The sequence below is a fragment of the Elephantulus edwardii genome, unplaced genomic scaffold (assembly GCF_000299155.1).
Source record: "Elephantulus edwardii isolate Elephantulus edwardi_28Jun2011 unplaced genomic scaffold, EleEdw1.0 scaffold00069, whole genome shotgun sequence".
In the NCBI taxonomy this organism is placed as follows: domain Eukaryota; kingdom Metazoa; phylum Chordata; class Mammalia; order Macroscelidea; family Macroscelididae; genus Elephantulus; species Elephantulus edwardii.
This window is the reverse complement of record NW_006399819.1, coordinates 3,976,077-3,996,707: the sequence shown is the minus strand read 5'-3', so window position 1 is coordinate 3,996,707 and position 20,631 is coordinate 3,976,077.

Below are 20,631 nucleotides of genomic sequence, written 5' to 3'. Positions count from 1 at the left end.
AACTATATATATATGATGGGTATAATCAGACTGCAAGAACTTTGCTGCTAATCTTTTCTCTAGCCAATTGATGATTTCAGAAGCAGATGTCCTGCTTCCTTATCTCATATCCATAATTGGTCATGTTATCAGGAGGGGCAGGACCTTGCAGAAAGACATAAAGAACTTGGTAAAGGACCAGAGAAAAAAGAGAAAGACCCTCAATGAGGTGTTTTGATGCAATGGCTACAACAGGAGGCTCAAGGATGAGGATGGTATAAGGTAGGGCAGTGCCTTGATGTGTTATTCTGATTCTTGTGGTCTCTATGAGTTAGAACCAACTCAATAGCACCTAACAGTAACATGACAACAGACTGGCAGATAAAATTATCTGACCTTTGATTTTTCGTGATTTAACTTGTCACAGTGAAAGTATCTATGTTACTTAAGTGATTACACTCAATTACTAGTTTAAAAATCCACTGGAGGGTCAGCTATGGATCGGTTCTCAATTGACAGTACATAATAATAATGCTAAAAAGGAGCTCTTGTTGCTTGGTGGAAAGGAGTTATGTTACTACCCGAAAAGCACATAGTGCAAATCCACAAACTGCTCCCTGGGAGAAAGATGAGCAATCTCCTCCCATGCAATTAGTAAATTGAAAATCTCCGGGGGTGTAGTCAGTTATAAGTGGATTCTGACTCGAAGGTATCTAGCAACAATACTACACTAAAACTGAATCTTTGGGTGGCAGAAAAGGTTAAGTGCTAAACAACAGACCAAAAAGCTAGATATTCAAAAGCTAGATATTCAGTTGTTGTTGTTGTTGTTGTTGATTGTCGTTGAGTAACGATCCTATGAACGAAAGGCCTGAACTATTGTTAATTATCAAAGTTCATAGAGTTTCCAGAGGCATGTTGTTTAGGAAGTGGATGCTACTTCTCCTTCCAACAGTGGAACCACAGAAGAAAAAACCTGTAATCTGCTTCCATACAGATTTTTTTTTTCAATAAAAACAAACCACTATGTGCCATTGATGGTTTCCAAGACTGTCAATCTTTATTGAAGTAGATTGCTGCATAACTTTCTTCCACAAAGTGAAGAAGAGGGCCTTTTGGTTAGGAAACAAGTACTTAGCCACTAACACTCCTTTCCTCAGACTATCGCCAAGAAAGCCCTATGGATCAGTTCTCCTTTGTAAGGCTCGGGGCTGCTATGAGTGAGAATCGACAGTAAGGAATGGATGTGCACAATGTGTCAATAAAATAAGAACCACTGCAATTATCCATCATTTAGGAATATAGTCATTCAACATTCATGTCGTTAAGTGTTTACTGAGAAGCTCTCTTGTGCAAAGCTCTGAGCTAGGCACTGAATAAATATAATTTCCCTTTGAATCATATAATTGTGAAACCATTATACTGCCATTTAGGGAAGCTCTGGTGGCCTACTTGGTAGGGAATTGCACTGCCAAGCTAATGGCAGGCAGTTAGAATTCACCAGCTGCTCTGTGGAAGAAAGATGGGCAATCCTGAGATTCACAATTTCTAAAAACCCACTGGAGGGTCAGCTATGATGAGTCAATTCTTATTTGATATACTAGAAGAATATTGAATGAGTCAGAGTAATTATCCAAGAGAACAATTGCTTTGTATTTTAAATACAAAAACTCCTTTCTGTGTGAAATAATTCCTAACTGCCTAAATATTTTCAATTTCTTGACCCAATTTTATTTTAAATTTGTAGAATGTAAACCATACTTACACTAGAAAAAAATACGTCTGTGCCTTCTAAAATTATGTATTAAAATTTATAATAGTGGGTTTCTTATTAAAAGTATGTTTTGCTTAATAAGAGCAAATCTGCTCATTTTTAAATGCCGAGTCTATACTCTTAGTTCCAGTGAAAGAAAAAAATAGTCCCTTTCAAATAGCTGGTATTTGACCTATGGTAGTGTTGGTTTTTTGGTGGGTTTTTTTTTCCTTTTTTTAAAAAATTTACCATTAAGAATATTCTCTGAAAAATACGTTTTTTGAGTTGGAAATATTACTTGCACTAGATTTTATGTTTATTTGCTCTGCCAATCAATAATAGATAGGAACCTAGTTAAAAGGCTGTACCAACAAAATCCCAAGACACAGTGACTCAAACAAGATAAAAGTCTACTCCCTCCCACATACCAACCAGGACTGGTAGAATAAGTCCAAGTATGAAAGTTGTATAATCTCAGTGACACAATATTCTTTTGCCATTCCAAAAAAGAGGGTTTTTAATCTTCTGATTGAAGAGAGCTTTCCAGCTCCAACCATCAAGTCTTTATTCAGTCAACAGGAAAAGAGGAGAGGGTATGATATACCTGCTTCCTTTTTCAGTACAGAATCTGAAACTTGTATATGTAATTTCTGAAATGATTCCTGGTAGACGCTCAAACAAAACCCTACTAGGAGATATGATGAAGTAGGGAGATGGTTGCACCTACCCTTAGACCTCTTTGAATGCAATAAACATAAGCACAGCCTCATGCAAAGGTATTACATTGAGTTCTCACTACAGGCAGCATTGCTAAGGTTGATATGATATTGGAAATAGTATACAACTCTTTACAAAAGTTTAAAATATACTAATGTAAACATACAGGAGTTGGACAGTGAATAGGGATGATAGAAAGAGAATTGATGCCTTTGAGCTGTGGTGCTGGAGAAGAGTGTTGAATATACCATGGACTGCTAGGAGAACAAATAGGTTTGTCCTGGAAAGGGTGAAGCCAGAATGCTCCTTGGAGTCAAGGATTCTGAGGCTTTTTCTGACATACTTTGGGCATGTTGCAAGGAGGGACTGGTCCTTGGAGAGGGACATCATGTTTGGGAGAGTGGAGGGACGGCGCAGGAGAGGAAGACCCTCGATGATATGGATCGATTCTGTGAGTGGAGTGGTGGAATGAGTGTGTTTGAGACGGCGAGGTTTGCACAGGATAAAACAGAGTTTAGGGCTCTTGTACATAGGGTCGCTATGAGTTATAAGTGACTCGATGGCACATAACAGCAACAACAATGTAAACATTTTCCTCAATTTACATGGTATTTCAATCTCTGGAAAAAGAAATATATTGAAATAATAAAAATAAAACCTTAAAATTTTACGTTAGATATAAGACAGAATGAAGTCTTAGAGGTTGTTGTTATCTTTCATTGAGTCAGCTATGACGCACTGTGACCCTAAGCAAAATAGCTCTGTATTCTACTCTATCCTAAGCCAATCTTGGGTCTAATTCACCTACTCTCCTTACACCAGTTACTGTGTCAATCCATCTCATTGGGGAGTCTTCCTCTCCTGTACTGTCCTTCTACCCTTCCAAGTATGATATCCTTTACCAAGGACTAGTCCTTCCTGGAAATGTACCCAAAGTATGTGAGATGGAGCTATAAAATTCTTGCCTTCAAAGGAGCAGCCTAGATTCACCCACTTCTGAGATCTGTTTGTTCTCTTGGCAGTCCACAGTATATTCTCCAGGACCATAACTCAAATGCATCAATTATTCTTCTGTCATCTTTGCTCGTTGTTCAGTTCTCTGATGTATAACAAGTAATTGTGAAGACCATGGCCTAGTTCATGTGCACCTTAGTTTCTAGACTGATATCATTGCTCTTCAGCCCTCTGGAGACGTCACTGACAGCAGATTTTCCTAATGCAATCCATCTTTTGATTTCCTGACTGCTGGTACCAAGAGTGTTGATTGTGGGGAAATTGTTAACAATGTCAATCTCTTCTCCATCTATCATGCTATGGCAAGTTGGCCAATTGGTAGAAATCTTCGTTTTCTTGATATTGAGCTTCAATCCATATTGCAGACTACAGTCTCTGACCTTCTGCAGCCAATATTTCAGCCCCTCTTCAGTTTCAGCCAGCAAGGTGTGACATCTGCTTAACTCAAGTTGCTGATGAGTCTTCCTCCAATCCTGATGCCGTATTCCTTCTCATTAAGCCCAACCTCTTGAATGATCTGTTCTACATACAGATTGAAAAGGCATGGAGACAGGACACAGCCTTGACACGCTCGTTTTCTGATATTGAAACATGCCGTGTTTTCTTGCCTTGTTACTAGTACTGCTTCCACTTCTAAGTATAGAGCAAAATCGAGTGTCCTGGGGTTCCCATTCTTCTCAATGTTTGCCACTGTTTGTTGTGATCTACACAGTCAATCAAATGTCTTTGTATAAGCCATAGAACACAAATAAATGAAATTTTGGTACTTTCTGCTCTTAATGAAGGTCAATGGTAATGATATTCCTAGTGGTACAGCCTCTTCTAAATCCACATTATATTTCTGGAAGTTGTCTGTTGATGTACTACTCCAGTCATTTTTGGATAATCTTCGGCAAGATTATACATGTTTGTTATGTTAATATTATTGTTCAATAATTTCCACATCCTATTGGATCACCCTTTTTTTTGGGGGGGAGGGGAATTGGAATTAATATTAATATCTTCCAGTCAGTTAGCCAGGTATCTGTCCTTCAGATTTCTTGACACTACCTGGTAAGCATGTCCACAAATGTATCTATTTGTTGAAATATATCAATTATTTCATCAATTCCTGGGACATATTTCTTACCAATTCCTTCAGAGCAGCTTGAATTTCCTCCTTCATCCTCCTTGCTTCTTTATCATGTGCTGTTTGATTAAATTCTTTGTCAGAGAATTCTTTGATGATTGACTGACTCTGTGTCCTCCTCTGTCTTCTTTTGATGCTTTCTGGATCATTCCATATTCTACCCATAGCATCTTTAAGTATTTAAACTCGAGACTTGAATTTGCTTTTCAGTTCCTTCAGCATAATAAATACTGAGCAAGTTCATCTTTCTTGATTTTCTGACTCCAAGTCTTTGCACATTTCATTATAATTCTTTGCTTTGACTTTCCAAACTGCCCTTGGAACTCTGCTGTAAAGCTTCTAATTTCCTTATTTATTCCCTTTGCTTTGGCTTCTTAACATTCAAGCACAATATTCAGTCTTTCTGACATGCATTCCAGTCTCTTTCCTCTGACTTGGTAATGACCTATTTGCATTCTTCATGTATGATGTACTTATCATCCCACAACACACCTGGTCTTTGTTCCCCAAACATGTTCTTGAGATGGTTTTAAAATTCAGGTTGGATAGACTTAATGTCATATTTTGGTTCTTGTATATTTATTTTTTCATTTTCTTTAGCTTCAATTTGAACTTGCACTTGAGTAGCTGATGGTCTATTCCACAGTCAGCACCTGGCCTCATTTTCACAGCACATAGCAAACTTTCCAATGATTCTTTCCAGAGATATATTTGTTGTATGAGACAGGTCTTTGCAGATCACTTAATGTCCCTAATCCTGCCTTAAGTCTTCTCCTTAAACTGTTTTAACAAACAAAAACAGCTCCACAAAGTTATAAAGTTGTTCCTGCCCTCCACCCAGGATAATACAACTGTACTGAAAACACTAGTGTGACAAGATGTATTGGCACCTGGTCTAACTTCTAACATATCGCATATAACAATTTCACCATTATTACGAAGAATAATCTGTGTTCTTGCTATTAATATTTACATAGTTGCCTCTCATCAACTAATATTGCATATTTTAAGCTTTTATAGGACAGCATCCCACTTCTCCAAAACTTAATATTTTATTCTTCTGAGATTTCTCAAGCTTCAGCTTGCTAATAACTCTAGGCATCTAACAAGTATTTTTTACCGAACAGAAAGCATAGTGAAGTGCAGTAAAACTAGAAATTCCAATGTTGTATTTGCTGCTTACTGACATCACTACTTCTCAATAATTTGGAAAAGACTCTAGTTGCAGACTTTGCCAGTGCAATGTGTCTCCCTATTTCCTGACTGCTCATACCAAAGTGTTAATTGTGGATCCAAGCAAGATGACGCTGTTAACAGTTTCAACCTCCTCTCCATCCATCATGACACTGCCTATTGGTCCAGTGGTAAGAATCTGTTTTCTTGATATTGTGACTCAATCCATACTGAAAGCTGAATTCCTTGATTTTCTGCAACAAGTGCTTCAAGTCCTCACCGCTTTCAGTAAGTAAAGTTGTGTCATGTGTATACTGCAGATACTTTGGACTTGTTACTAGGAGGTGTTATTCCTTGGAGAAGGACATGATGTTGAGAAGGTGGAGGGTCAGCAAGGAAGAGGAAGACCAGGTGGATTGACCAGGTGGATTGACATGGTGACTGCTGCAATGGGCTCTTGTGTATCAGGAAGTATGAGGATGTCACAAGATAGAGCAGGATTCAGATCTTTTGTTCATAGGGTCACTATGAGTTGTGTTTGACTTGACAGCACCTAAGAACAACAACAACAATTTGCTGCTAACTAGTTTCAGGATGTTAGGTAGGTCATTTAACTTCGATAGTTGAGTTTCTCCTCCTATAGAATGAAGAAACCAGACACCTACTGCAGTTGAGTCAATTCAGATTCATAGTTGCCCTTAGAGTACAACTGCCTGACAGGGACTTTGAGACTGTGAGTCTTTCTGTAAGCAGATTACTTCATCTATCTCCTTTTGAGTGGCTCATGGGGTTGAATTGTCAATCTTTTTGTTAACAGCCTAGTTCTTTAACCAATACACCACCTAGTTTCCTAAAATGAGGAACTTGAAAAAATACTCGCAGCTGACCTTTCACTGGATTTTAGATCAAATAGGAGGAGATTGTCTTTCCTCTGTTGGGACATTGGTAAATACATCACCAGGGAGACTTGGCTTTTGGTTTAGCTGTACAAATCCCTATGGACTATGATACCAAAATTTCCCAAAATGAGGAGAAAGTTGCAAAGTAGGTTATTTTGGGCTTTGAATTTCCTAAGTTCCTCAGTGTACTCTAATGCTGGGCTATTTTATGATTAGACTCAAACTGAAATCTTGTCTTTTTCCTTAAATTTTCCTTAAATTTTTTCAATCTGGTATTTGTAGGCAATTGATTTTTATTTTAAGAACACATTCCAATTTTACAAAGTACATTAGGAGCATGGGATTTAATGGAAGAACAAAAACCCTCACTTTATGTCTGCATCATAATTCTTTTATAAAAATACATATTGAGAACTTATACTAGAGACTGAGTTAGAAACTGACTGGAAATGTAATTTTTTAGCAAGATAGTCACAGTTTCTTCCCTCGTGGGGAATAAAGACAAATAGAAAATAAGCTTAGAGCAAGTGCAATGAAAGAAAAGGATAAATGTCAAAATAAGAGAATAACAAACCTAACCAAGTTTACAGTGACCAACAAAGGCAAACCAGGATCTTTAGAAAATTATCTGAATAGACAGACCATGGGAATAGAGAGAGCATTCCAAGCAGAGGAGAAACTAGTTTGTGCAGAGTATGAAGAAGACAGAAGAATCTAAAGAACAGTGAGAGGAGGGAAAATTAACTAAGGAGAGAGTGGAGAAATTGAACAAGACTCACATTATACAGGTATTTATAGGCTCTGATGAGACTTGTGTGTGAATTTGAAATGAGGAAGGCACTAAAGAATTCCAAACAGGGAAAACAATAAGTCCGTTTTCAGTTTAACATTATGTTAGACTGGAGAAAGTAGTCAGTCAGTAACATAGGAAGAAATTGTGGCAGGTGGAACAGAGAAGAGTGATTGATAGAAGGGAGCACATTTTTGTGTGTGTGTTTAAGAGATGAAGAGGCCCTATATATAATATCTTGCTGTGTTGTGTATCATAGAGGCCTCTTGCCACTAGGGCATTAGAGGTATATAGACAAAAAACTAAAAGCAAATCCATTGCTGTAGGTTTCCAAGATATGGCAATACTCTACAAGGTATCCAGGCTGTAAATCGTTACAGATAGAGACTACCTATATAACCAGATAAATTTGAACATCAACCTTTTTGTTAACAGTCCAACATATTATTACATACTATGCAACCAGAGATTGTTAAAATGAATATAACCAGTAATATTTAATTAAACCTATCATAGTATACTGGTGGACAGTGTTGGCTGGAGCTTCCTGACTAAATCAAGCCTGGAAGCAGGAGCAGCATCCACTTCCGAAATGGCTTGCCTCCGGAAACTCTATGTACGAACAGTGCTCAGGCTGTTCGATCATAGGGTCTCTATGAGTCGTCTACGACTCGATGGCATCAAGCAACAACAACAACAACAACATTATAGTATACAGTCAATCAATGAACAACTACAATATGAAGTCTTATCATATGCCCAAGGAGCCTTGGTGGTATAATCATTAAGCAAAGTGTTGTTAACCAAAAGCCAATTTGTAAGAGAAGAGACCTGGAGATTTGCTCTCATAAAGATTACAGCATACATCAAAACAAAATGCTTTGGAGAAGTTTTCCTCTGTTGTGTGGTTGACAATGAATCCATATCTACTCACTATCATTTAACAGGACATACTATATCCAGAACCATGAGTATATAAAAACATGAGGTGTTCTCCAACATAAAGGAAATAGTATCAATAATGTGCCATCAAGTGAGAATCAGCTCATCGCTGACACTCTAGTGGGTTTTCAGAGACTGTAAATCACATGAAAAATGTTGATTGGTATGTCATCAATTCTTGAAGCCTTAATTTTTGCTAAAGCTCTCATGGCAGCTTGATCTTCTCTATTCTTTACCATTGGTTCTTGATCATATGGTATTTGCTGAAATTATTTCTGTGTTGACCAGTTCTTTTTGGTATAGTGACTCTGTATTCCCTCCTTTTGATACTTTCTAGATCATCCAAATTTTGCCCACCACAACTCTAAGTATTTCAACTCAATGCTTAAATTTGGGTTTTAGTTCTTTGAGCTTAAGAAATGCTAAAAACATTCTTCCCTTTTTATTTTCCATTTCTAGGTCTGTGCATATTCCATTATAACAGTTTCCTTTGTCTTCTCAAGCTGGCCCTTGAAATCTTCTGTTCAGCTCTTTTACTGCGACCTCTCTTCCTTTTGTTTTGTCTTCTCAAGGCCCTAGCATAATTTTCAGGATCGCTTCTGACATCTATTTGGTTTTTATCCTCCTCCTCTGTCTTTGTAGTGGCATTTTGCTCTTTTTTTATGGGTGATAGTCTTCGATGTTATCCCAAAACTCATCTGGTCTTTGATCTTTGTTGTTTAATTAAATTCAGGTGGGATGGACACAAGATCATATTTTGCCTCATTTGGACTTGTTTTTATCTTCTTCACTCTCCCTTGGACCTTGTACATGAGTAATTGTTGATCTGTTGTACAGTCCATACCTGGCCTGATTTTGACAGCTTGATACCAAGCTTCTCCAGTGTTTTCTTTCAGAAATGTAGTCAATTTGATATATAATCCCTCAGTTGAGGCCCATATGTAAAGTCACAATTTGTGTTTAAAAAAAAATATATTTGCAGTGAGTAAATAATTACACATACAAAATTTGGTCATTCTATTTCCATCCTCATTTCTCTCACCAAGTCTGTACTTTATGACTAGCCTTCTTCATTATTTCCAACTTTTGCTTTCCAATTATTGTTAACAGATCTTAATTGCATATATGGTCCATTTCAGACTGCAAAATTTTATTAAACTCTTCCATTTCCTCCTCTTTGGCTTTAACTGTTGGTGTATATATATGAATATAGTCATATTAACAATTGCTTCTCAGCCTTTTCGCTAAGATCAACTGTAGTCATATTAATAGATGTTCCTTGTATGTGTATGGATAATATCCTATCACTCACAACATTGTACTTTAGAACAGAACTTGAAATTGTCTTTTAAACTATAAATAAGACACCATTTTTTTCTGTGTTTTTCATTTCAGGCATGCTGTTATTAATACTGTTATGTGCCATCAAGTTGTTTGTGACTCATAGCGACCCTATGTACAATAGCCCTGATATCTACTCTATTCTATGCCACCTTTGTTGTCTCTGACACACCTACCCTCATAACCCCAGTCACTGAAACAATCCATCTCATTGAGGGTCGTCCTCTCTTGTACTCTCCCTCTACTGTTTCAAGCACGATGTCCCTCTCCAAGGACTGGTCCCTTCTTGCAACATGCCCAAAGTATGTCAGATGAATCTTCAGAATCCTTGCCTCCAAGGAGTAACCTGGTTTCACCCTCTCCAGGAAAAACCTGTTTGTTCTCCTGGCAGTCCATGGTATAATTTATTCAATATTCTTCTCTAGCACCGCAGCTCATAGATATCAATTCTCTTACTGTCATCTCTAGTCATTGTGCCGCTTTCTGATGCATAGCAAGTAATTGCAAATACTATGGCCTGAGTCAGGTGCACCTTAGTCTCCAGACAGATACAGTTGCTCTTCAGGACTCTGGAGAGGTCCCTGACAACAGATTTTCCTAGTGCAATTCATCTTTTGATTTCCTGGCTATTGGTACTAAGAAAAGGTGTTAAAAATCGCATTCTCTCCACCATTAGTCATGATGCTGCCTATTGGCCTAGTGGTGAGAATCTTTGTTTTCTTGATGTTGAGCTTCCATCCATATTGAAGGTGGCAGTCCTTGACCTTCTGCAGCAAGCGCTTCAGGTTCTCCTCAGTTTCAGCAAACAGGGTTGTATCATCTGCATAGAACAGGTTACTGATGAGTCTTCCTCCAATCCTGATGCCACATTTCTCCTCATAGAGCCCAGCCACCAGATCATCTATATGATTCATACAGAATAAAAGGATGTGGAAATAGGACACATCCCTGGCATAAACTCTTCCTAATTTTGAACCATGCATTGTTTCCTTGCTCTGTTCTGACAACTGCTTCTTGTTCTTATTATAGGTTTCACAGAAGCACAATCAGGGATTCCCGTTCTTCTCAAAGTTAGTCACAGTTTGTTGTGATCCACACAGTCAAATGCCTTTGCATAATCAATGAAACACCGACATTCCTCTGGTACTCTGCTCTCAGCCAATATCCATCTAACATTAGCTGTAATATCCCTAGTATCATGGCCTCTTCTAAACCCAGCTTACACATCTGGCAGTTCTGTTATTGTGATGTTCCAGTCATTTTGGGGTAATTTTCTGCAGAATCTTGCTTGTATATGATGTTAATGATATTGTTTGATAATTTCCACACTCTGTCAGATCGCCTTTATTTGGGATGGGAATGAATATAGATTGTTTCTAGTCAGTTGGCCAGGTGTTATTTCTGATTCAAGGTCGCCAAAACCAGTTCGTCTCACCTGAGGCCTAGAATATCTGTGTTCATGCATTCAATTTCATTTTTCACAACTTCTGGTTTTCCAACATTCATACTTCATACATTCCTTGTTTCAAGTTTTAAAGGATATTTGTAACTTTTTTCCTCCTTTTGATTGACTTCTAGTGTGGGTTCTACCTCTAAGACTCTAACTATCTGTGTTCCTCTAATGTGTATAGATTGTTGTTGTTAAGTGCTGTTGAGTTGCAGGTGACTCATAGCAACTCTATGAACATAAGACCTGAACACTTGTATAACGTTCATCATTTCTCCAAGTTCATAGGATTTCCGTAGGCAAGCTATTTTGGAAGTGGATGCCACTCCTGTTTCTAAGCCTGTCTTAATCAGAGAGCTCCGCCAAACACTGTCCAGCATGGGTAACCATTATCGCATTTGACACATTATTGTATAGATCACTCTTTCTTAATTTGGAAGATACACTAAAACCTGTCTACCATGGGTAACCCCCCTAGCATTTAGCAAATTTAAAATGTCAAATTTATCCCAGGAATTGATGGGATAATAACTGATATTTTTCAAATGATAGATGCAGCCCTGGATACACTCGCCAGTCTATGTCATTAAATTTGGAGCACAACTGCTTGGCAGGATTGACTGGAAGACAACTATATTTGTTCTCATTCCCAACAAAGGTGATACAACTGAATGTTGAAATTATTAAACAATAGTGTTAATATCACATGCAAGCTAAATACTGCTGAAGATCAAGCACAAAAATGGCTAGAACAGTACATTGACTAAGAACTGTCAGAAGTTTGAGCTGGATTTAGAAGAGGCTATGGCATGGGATGTCACTGCTGATGTCAAATAGATCCTAGCTGAAAACAAAGAATACCAGAAGAATATATATTTGTGATTTATTAACTATGCAAAGGCATTTGACTGTGTAGATAATAACAAATTATGGCTAACATTGAGAAGAATGGAAATCCCATAGAACTTAATGTCCTCATGTGAAATCTATACCTAGAGCAAGAAGCTGCTATATGCACAGAACAAGAGAACACTAATTGGTTTAAAATAAAGAAAGGCATGCATAGGGGTTGTATCCTTTCTTCATACTTATACAGTCTACATGCTGAGCAAGTTATTCTGGAGGCTGGACTCTATGAAAAACAATGTGTCATCAGCTTTCAAGGAAGACTTATCAATAACCTTCAGTATGCATATGATAAAACCTTGATTGCTGAAAGGGAGGAGGATTTGAAACATTTACTGCAGAGGATCAAACACTGCAGCCTTCAATATGGTTTGCACATCAATGTCGAGAAAACAAATTATTACCACTGGACTGATAGGCAACATCACGATAGTTGGAGCAAAGATTGAAACTGTCAATGAATGACTTCACCTTACTTGGATCTATAATCAGTATTCTTGGTAACAGCAGCCAGGAGATCAGGAGGTGTATTGCACTGAGGAAGTCTGCAGTCAGGAACCTCTACAAATCATTGAGGAATAATAATATTACTTTAAGGACTAAGATGTGTCTGCCGAAAGAGCAGTGGCCATGTGGTATCTGATCATTACCAATTTCCCAAAGGGGAACTGAGCTCATCAACAGCACCAGTAACACCAAAACAATTCCCATGAGGTCAGATAGGTCCCCCATGCTCCCATACCTCTTTCTATTCAACACCACTCTTAGTGCTTTCCTGGGTCCAAAGTCCTCTACAATAGCTCACAGACCACACAGAACCATATTGGAGGAGTCAAAAGTTTATAACCCAGGTTAGTAACAGAATGCAGTCAAGATATGTCCCAAACTGTGCCGACAGGCACCTCAGCCTTGAGCCTCGCAGCTTCGGGGCCAGTGTTCCAAGTTTTCAGCCCTGCCAATACTGGGGCTTCCCACCCTCAGTTGTCCAACAGTTTTCTGTTGTTGCCAAAGGGTGTAGCTGGAACAAAAAGGGCATGCTACATTCTTCGTCAAAGGTGCCAGAAGATCTGTCTCCTCTTGCTGCCCTGTTGGCTTGCTCAATTCAATGGCGAGAATAACTAATCCCTGTTTAGATTTTTCAGTCTGGCCAATCTCCTTGCAGAATGGTAGATAGTCAATCTCCTTGTGGATTGGCTGACAAGCTCCATTTGCATATTCCTACACAACCACAAAGCAAAGTCAAACAATAGCTACTAAAAGTCGTAATTAAATATAACTTCACTGTGCCTGATTTATGCCATGGCTTCTGCATTCATTTACTATACTGCTGAGAACTAGACAATGAATAAGAAAGACAGAAAAGAAGTAATGCCTTTGAACTGTGGTGTTGGAAAAGAATACTAAATATCCTATAAACTGCCAAACATATGTTCTTCAACAACCATCTGGGCAAACGTGTAGCCAGAGAATTCTTTGGAGGCAAGGATGACATAGCCTCATTGTATACTTTGGGCTATTCCTTGGAGAGTGTCACCATGCTTGGGAAGGTTGTTCTTGTTGTCGTAGCAACCGTATGTACAGCGGCCCTAAACTCTGCTCTGTCTTGTGCCAGTCGTACTGTCTCTGACACTCCCATCCCCATTACCCCAGTCACTAAATCAGTCCACCTCATAGAGGGCCTTCCTCTTCTGCGCTGACCCTCCACCCTCCCAAGCATGATGTCCCTCTCCATGGACCAGTCCCTCCTTAACATGCCCAAAGTATGTTAGATGAAGCCTCAGAATCCTTGCCTCCAAGGAGCCGCCCGGTTTGACCCTTTCCAGGATGAATCTGTTTGTTTTCCTAGCAGTCCATGGTACCCTCAACACTCTTCTCCAGCACCACAGCTCATATGCATAAATTCTTCTTCTGTACCCCCAAATCATTGTCCAACTCTCTGACACATAACAAGTGATTGCAAAGACCATGGCCTGTATCAGACACACCTTAGTCTCCAGAGTGACACCATTGTTCTTGAGTACTTTGGAGAGGTCCCTAACAGCAGACTTTCCCATCTCAATATGTCTTTTAATTTCCTGGCTGCTGGTGCCAAGAGTGTTGACTGTGGAGCCGAGCAAACTAAAGCTGTGAACAATCTCAAGCTCTTCACCATCCATCCTCATGCTGCCAATTGGTCTAGAGGTGAGAATCTTTGTCTTCTTGACATTGATCCTCAATCCATATTGGAGGCTGCAGTCCTTGACCCTCTGCAGGAAGGGCTTCAGGTCCTCCTCAGTTTCAGCAAGCAGGGTTGTGGGAAGGTTGAGGGACAGAGAAAGAGAGGATGGCCCTCAATCAGATGGGTTGACACAGTGCCTGCAACATTGGGCTCAAGTGTTTTCGAGATTGTAATGTTAGCACAGGATAAGGAAGGGTTCAGATCTGTTATTTGCAGGGCTGCTATTAGTCCTACTTGATTTAGTGATACTTAACAACAACAGCAGCAACTCACGTAAGAGGAGATTGCCCTTCTTTTCCTGCAGAGCAGCTGGTGCAGTAAAATTGCATCCCTTCAGTTTGGCAGTGAAACTTCTTAGGACTATGCCACTAGAGTTCCCGATATTATGCAATGCCATTTATTTCTTTAGGAGAAAAATGTAGATGATTAGAGACTTTATTTTTACTCTATATATTTACCATTGCTGATTTTTCTGCACCAGGAACCAAAGGGGTGGATAATGTCCAAATAGGTATTTCTTTCTTTGCCCTGTATCTTTTGTTTTTCTTTTAATAGTCCAGACCTTGGACTGGGAGCAGCCACCAGATTGCAGCAGGTGGTAGGAAGATTAAGAGAACACTGGATTAAGAGTTTGCCAGTATAGTTCACCTTCCACCCTCACCTGGCTATGGGAATCTTGAACCCTGTTCTCTCACACATCCACTTTTGCAAATACTTTCACCTAAGAAATAAACTCACAGATGGCCATCATGGGCTGCTCACTTCCCAGATATTGTAAGAGGCTGATTTAATTTCAAATAAGAAGATCAAATGTAGTAAATGCTCTCATTTAAAATAATGAGTACACTGTATTGAGAATACCTTTTTCAAAGCAAATGTATTAAAATAAGTGGAAAGCAACTTATTTTAGACTTGAAGATCTTAGATGAAAGAGACTGCTTTTGCTACCTAAATTACTCACTGAAGTAGATTAAAAAAATTATAAGTGGGGAAAAAGTGTATTGGTATTGTGGTTGTTTCAAGCCAGTAGTACGGAGCTCTCATGTAATACCAAGAATTTAAAAGCAATCAGACTTCAACACTCTCAAAAATAACCTAATTCTAACTAAAAGTAATGTAGATGACCCTCCAAGTATGTTGAGAACAATTAGAATAAGGGGGTGTGGGGAGAAACCCAACAAAAACCCATTACTTTAAAAAAAAAACCCAAACACCAAAACCTGAGGAGTAACACTTGTGGGCCATTACCTTTCTCAGAGTGTCTTTTGCAGGAATAGGGAATGGTAATTCTGATATCCTGGACATGTTTTAAACAGCATAATAACACTTTGCCTACTTAAATGCCCCCTGTAGTTTCAATTAGCTGGCCAAGCTTCTGAACATTCTTTTGCTGTTAGGCGAGGCATGGTTATGACTGCATTCTTTGCTTTACCAGGGGGAGAAAAGGGGCTCCTTATCTAGAACCAACTTGTCACAGCTGTAAAAGGATAAGGATGTAATTTAAATAGTTAGGCCTTAATTTGTCAGTCATTCAGAATAGTAAGATCAATAATTCATACCTGTTTCCACTCTGGGAGAACCATAAAGTGTAAGAACAGTTGTCCATTGTTTTGGTTATCAATTATAAAAACACAATCATGGGCTTATTGTTACTGAATGGCTTGCTAATAGTCACATAATATTCCAATCTGGCATAAAACTATCAAGACTTTTCGTACCTTCAGCAAATTATTCAGACTTTAAAATAGTTCTTCTCAGCAAATAATACTGATTAGAGAAATATATTACCCTAACTATATCATTTCTTCAGCTGTTCATAGTGTTAGTATCTTTGGAGACCTTAACAGATGTCCATCAACAGTTTACTTTATCAAACAAGTTTGGAAGATTCTTGGTTTTAAAATAGGAATTTTTAATTTTGTTCTTTATTTTGCTATTTTTGCAAACTTTAATATGTTAATGTTTACTGTGACCTTGAAGAAATGGGATCTAGTGTATAAAATTATATTTTCCAATTCTTGTTACTATTGATCCCTAGCATCATTTTTCTAATATTTACAATGCCTGTGATTTTTACCCCTGACCATTTCTCACCTCCTTCACTGCTGCCATCCTAGCTAGATTTGCTATCATCTTTCACTGAATTATTGTAATGAACTCAAACTTATTGCCATCAAGTCTGGATCAACTCCTAGGTGACTCTCCAGTGAGTTTCTGAGGCTATAAATCTCAGGAGATTAAATTGTCCCTCTCTCTCTCTTTCTCTCTAAGCTGCTATTGAATTTGATTCTCCAGAGAAGCATGGCCTTTGGATTAGCAGTGCAGCTTTCTACAACCCAGGCTGTTACTCATCTCCCTGCTTCTGGCCTTAACCCCTTATAGTCTATTTAAGAGGCAGTCAACATGATCTTTTCAAAATCTACCTGTTGCTGGTTCCTCATTGCTCTCAAATAAGATAAAAAAAAACTCACTGTGGTCTACTGAATGCTAGATGATCTCAACCTCCCTTCCTCCCAAATTCCTGACCTCTTCTCGTCTTACTTCATTTGGTTTCAATTGCACAGGGTTTTGGCAGTTTCTCTACCTACCAGGACTGCTTCCATCAAAATGTGTGTGTGTGTGTGTGTGTGTGTGTGTGTGTGTGTGTGTGTGTGTGTGTAGATATATCAGCTTTTTTCCCTGTCTAGGGAGCCCTGGTGGCCTAGTGTGCTTGATATATCAGGCTGCTAATAAAAAAAAAAATTATTTAAATCCACTAGCTTACTCCGGGAGGGAGCTCTGGTGGCCAGTGGCAAGAAGCTGTGCTGCCATCAGAAGGCACACAGTTCAAGGCCACGAGCTGCTCCACTGGAGAAGGATAGGCAATTTCCTATCATGAAATTAACTGCCGCTGAAAACCCACTGGAGGGTCAGCTATGGGTCAGTTCTGACTCTACAGGACATAACAACAACAAGATACTCCAGGAAATAAAGATGGGTAGTCTCTTCCCGTAAGGATTTGTAGCCCCAGAAACCCATTGGAAGATTACTGTGGTTCAAAATCTAAGAAAGTGGAAGATTATTGGTCTTCTGTCTGTCTGGAAGACTCTTCCTAAGAGAGCCACATGGTTTACTCCTTCACTTTTTTCAATATATTCATTTTAATTGTGCTTTTTCTACTCTTACTAGCCTCTGACAATGACAAAGCAACCTGGCATTCTTGATTTCCATGGTCTTGTTTTTATCCATCACGTTTGTCACCTATTAACATAGTATGAGAGCTGGTTCTGGACTCCATGGCAATGACTTTGACTTTCAGTCTTGAACATACTACTTAGGAGCTCTGGGGGCAAGTTGCATAAAGTGTAGGGCTACTCACCAAAAAGTTAGAAGCTTAAATATGTCATCCACTTCCTGGGGAAAAGATAGGCAGTCTCCTCCTGTAAAGATTTATAACCAACCTGAGAGGGTTGCTATGACTCAGAAATTACTTGATGGCAGTACACTTAGTTCTATTTGGGTTAATGTGCTACTTAGGAGCTTTACTGTGTGGGCATAGTGTGTTGTGTTGCTTACCTAAAGATTGGCAGTTAAGATTAATTAGCCACTTTATGGAAGAAGGATGAGCAGTCTCCTATTGAGATTTACAGTCTTAGGTTGTAATGCAGGGTTACTATGACTCAGAATCAATTTGACCATGTTAAGTTTCAACATACTACAAAATTAGCTAATTACATATATTGTCTGACTCAAATTTGAAAGTAAATCTCAAGAAAGCAAGTCTGTTTGCCTTTGTTTTCCACTGGTGTTCCCCAGTACCTTGAACAGTTCAAGAGTCAATGAGGGATGCAAAGATCTAATAATGAGCTAGGCATTAATTCAAAGATTGAAAATCCTAATTATCAATGAATTGCTGTGATAAAAGGGCTGAAAATCTACTATCCAAAAATTAATTCAACTCTGACACACATAGAATAGCCATGAATCAGTCAACAACTCAATAGAAACATTTTTCCCCCCTGGCTAAATGTCGTTTTTGTTAGGTGTCATTGACAACCCATAGCGACCCTATGAACATCAGATCTGAACCCAGTCCTATCCTGTGCCATCCTCACTCTTCCTGACACACTAGAGCCCATTGCAGCAGTCACTGTGTTAATCCACCTGTTTGAGGGTCTTCTTCTCTTTAAACGTCCCTCTGCCTTTCCAAGCATCATGTCCCTCTCTAAGGAACAACCCTTCCTAGCAACATACCCAAAGTATGTGAGGTGAAACTATATCAGTTTTGCCTCCAAAGAGCACTCTGGCTGTTCTTTCTCTAGGACATACTAGTTTGTTCTCTTGGCTGTCGAGGGGATATTCAGTACTCTTCTAAACACCACAGCTCAAAGGCTTCCTTTTCTGTTATTGTCCAGCTCTCAGATGCATTGAAAATGATCAGAAATACCATGCCTGAATCAGATGCATCTTAGTCTTCAAACTGGTATCATTGCTCATCAATAATTTTGAGCTGTCCTTAACTTCAGACTTCCACAGTGCAGTGTGTACCCTGCTGGTACCAAGGGTGTTGATTGTGGACCTAAGTAAGATGAAGTTGTTGACAGTTTCAATACATTTTCCATTTATCACAATGTTGCATATGGGTCCAGTGATAAGAATTTTGTTTTCTTGATGTTGAGATGCAATCCATATTGAAGGTTATATTCGTTGGTCTTCTGCAACGAGTGTTTCAAGTTCTTCCCACTTTCAGCAGGCAATGTTGTATCATCTGCATAACACCTCTGATCTTGATACTATATTCTTCTTCATAGAGGTCAGGTTCTCAAATAATTTGCTCAGCATACAGATTAAATAGGTATGGAGAAAGAATACAACCATGACACACTCCCTTCTTAATTTTAAACCATGTAGTGGGTGATTTTAATCGCGGCCCTCAGTCCCGGTTTAAATTGTTTTTTGTCAAACATTCTTCTGAGTGGTATAGCACTGGTCTGTGCATTGCTGTATAGAGGTAACTCGTGGTTGCTGTGATTTTAAACACTGTGACACTGATGTGCCAAATGCAATAATGGTTACCCATGGTGGTCAGTGTTTAGTGGAGCTTCCCTATTAACACAAGCTTGGAAGGAGGAGTGGCATCCACTTCTGAAATGGCTTGCCTCTGGAAACTCTATGAACAGTGCTCTGGTCTTTTGTTCATAGGGTCGCTATGAGTCGTCTACAACTCAACAGCTCTTAACAACAACAGTGCTCCTTTGCTATGTTCACAGAACAGCCTCTTGGTCTAGACTTAATTTTCACATGAGCCAGTTAAGTGGTTTAGTATTCCAACTCTTCTCAATGTTAGCCATAACTTGTTATGATCTACACAATCAAATTTCTTTACATAGTCAATAAATCATAAATAGACATTATTCTGGTATTCTTTACTTGCAGCCAGGATGCATCTGACATCGGACAGCAATAATATCCCTGGTGCTACAGCCTCTTCTAAACTCTTCTTAAACCTCTGACAGTTCCCTATCTGTGCACTGTTCTAGCCATTTTTTAATGCTCTTCAGCAGTAGTCTACGTGCAGCTGATTAAATAATATCTACAATATACCCTCCCTCAGCCCTAAAATTGCTGTCAAGTCAACTTAACTCCTTATAACCCTATAGCACAAAACAGAATTTCCCCATAGTGATTTTAAAGCTCTAAATTTTTATAGAAATAAATTGCCATATCTCCCTCAGAGCAGTAGCTGGGATAAAACCACTGTCTTCTTGGTGCAAGGAAAAGCAATATCCAATAAGGAGGTGATCAGTAAAGTATCACTAAGGGAAGACAGAGGGGTATAGAAGGATTACTGGAAATCAGAATTAAAAGGAGGAAGTGGGCAAAATTCAATGACATTATATTGTTGGTATTGTTATGTACCATCGAGTTGAAAGCAACCCATAGCTGACCCTCTGGTGGGTTTTCAGAGGCAGTTAATCATAAGGGAGGAGATTCTCCTGTGGATCATCTGTTGGGATTCAAACCTTTTGCCTTTGGTATTGCAAGGCAGCTTCTTGCCACCAGGCTACCAGGGCTCCCTTTCAATTACAATATGGATATAAATGGCTCGATGAAAATGAATTTGTTTTGGAAACTTTTACTCAAATCATAATAAAATTTTTAAAAGGTAATAAAGTCACAAATTTTTTTATTATCAACTGAGTGTTTTAATCACTATGCTATTAGATTCTTGAGAAATATTTGTTGAATGAGAAAAAAAAGGGGATTTTTTATTTCTCCATCAAGGTGTCCATGATTCATGGGGACAAAAAGTCATGGTCTTTTTTTTAAATTGTGAATTTAAT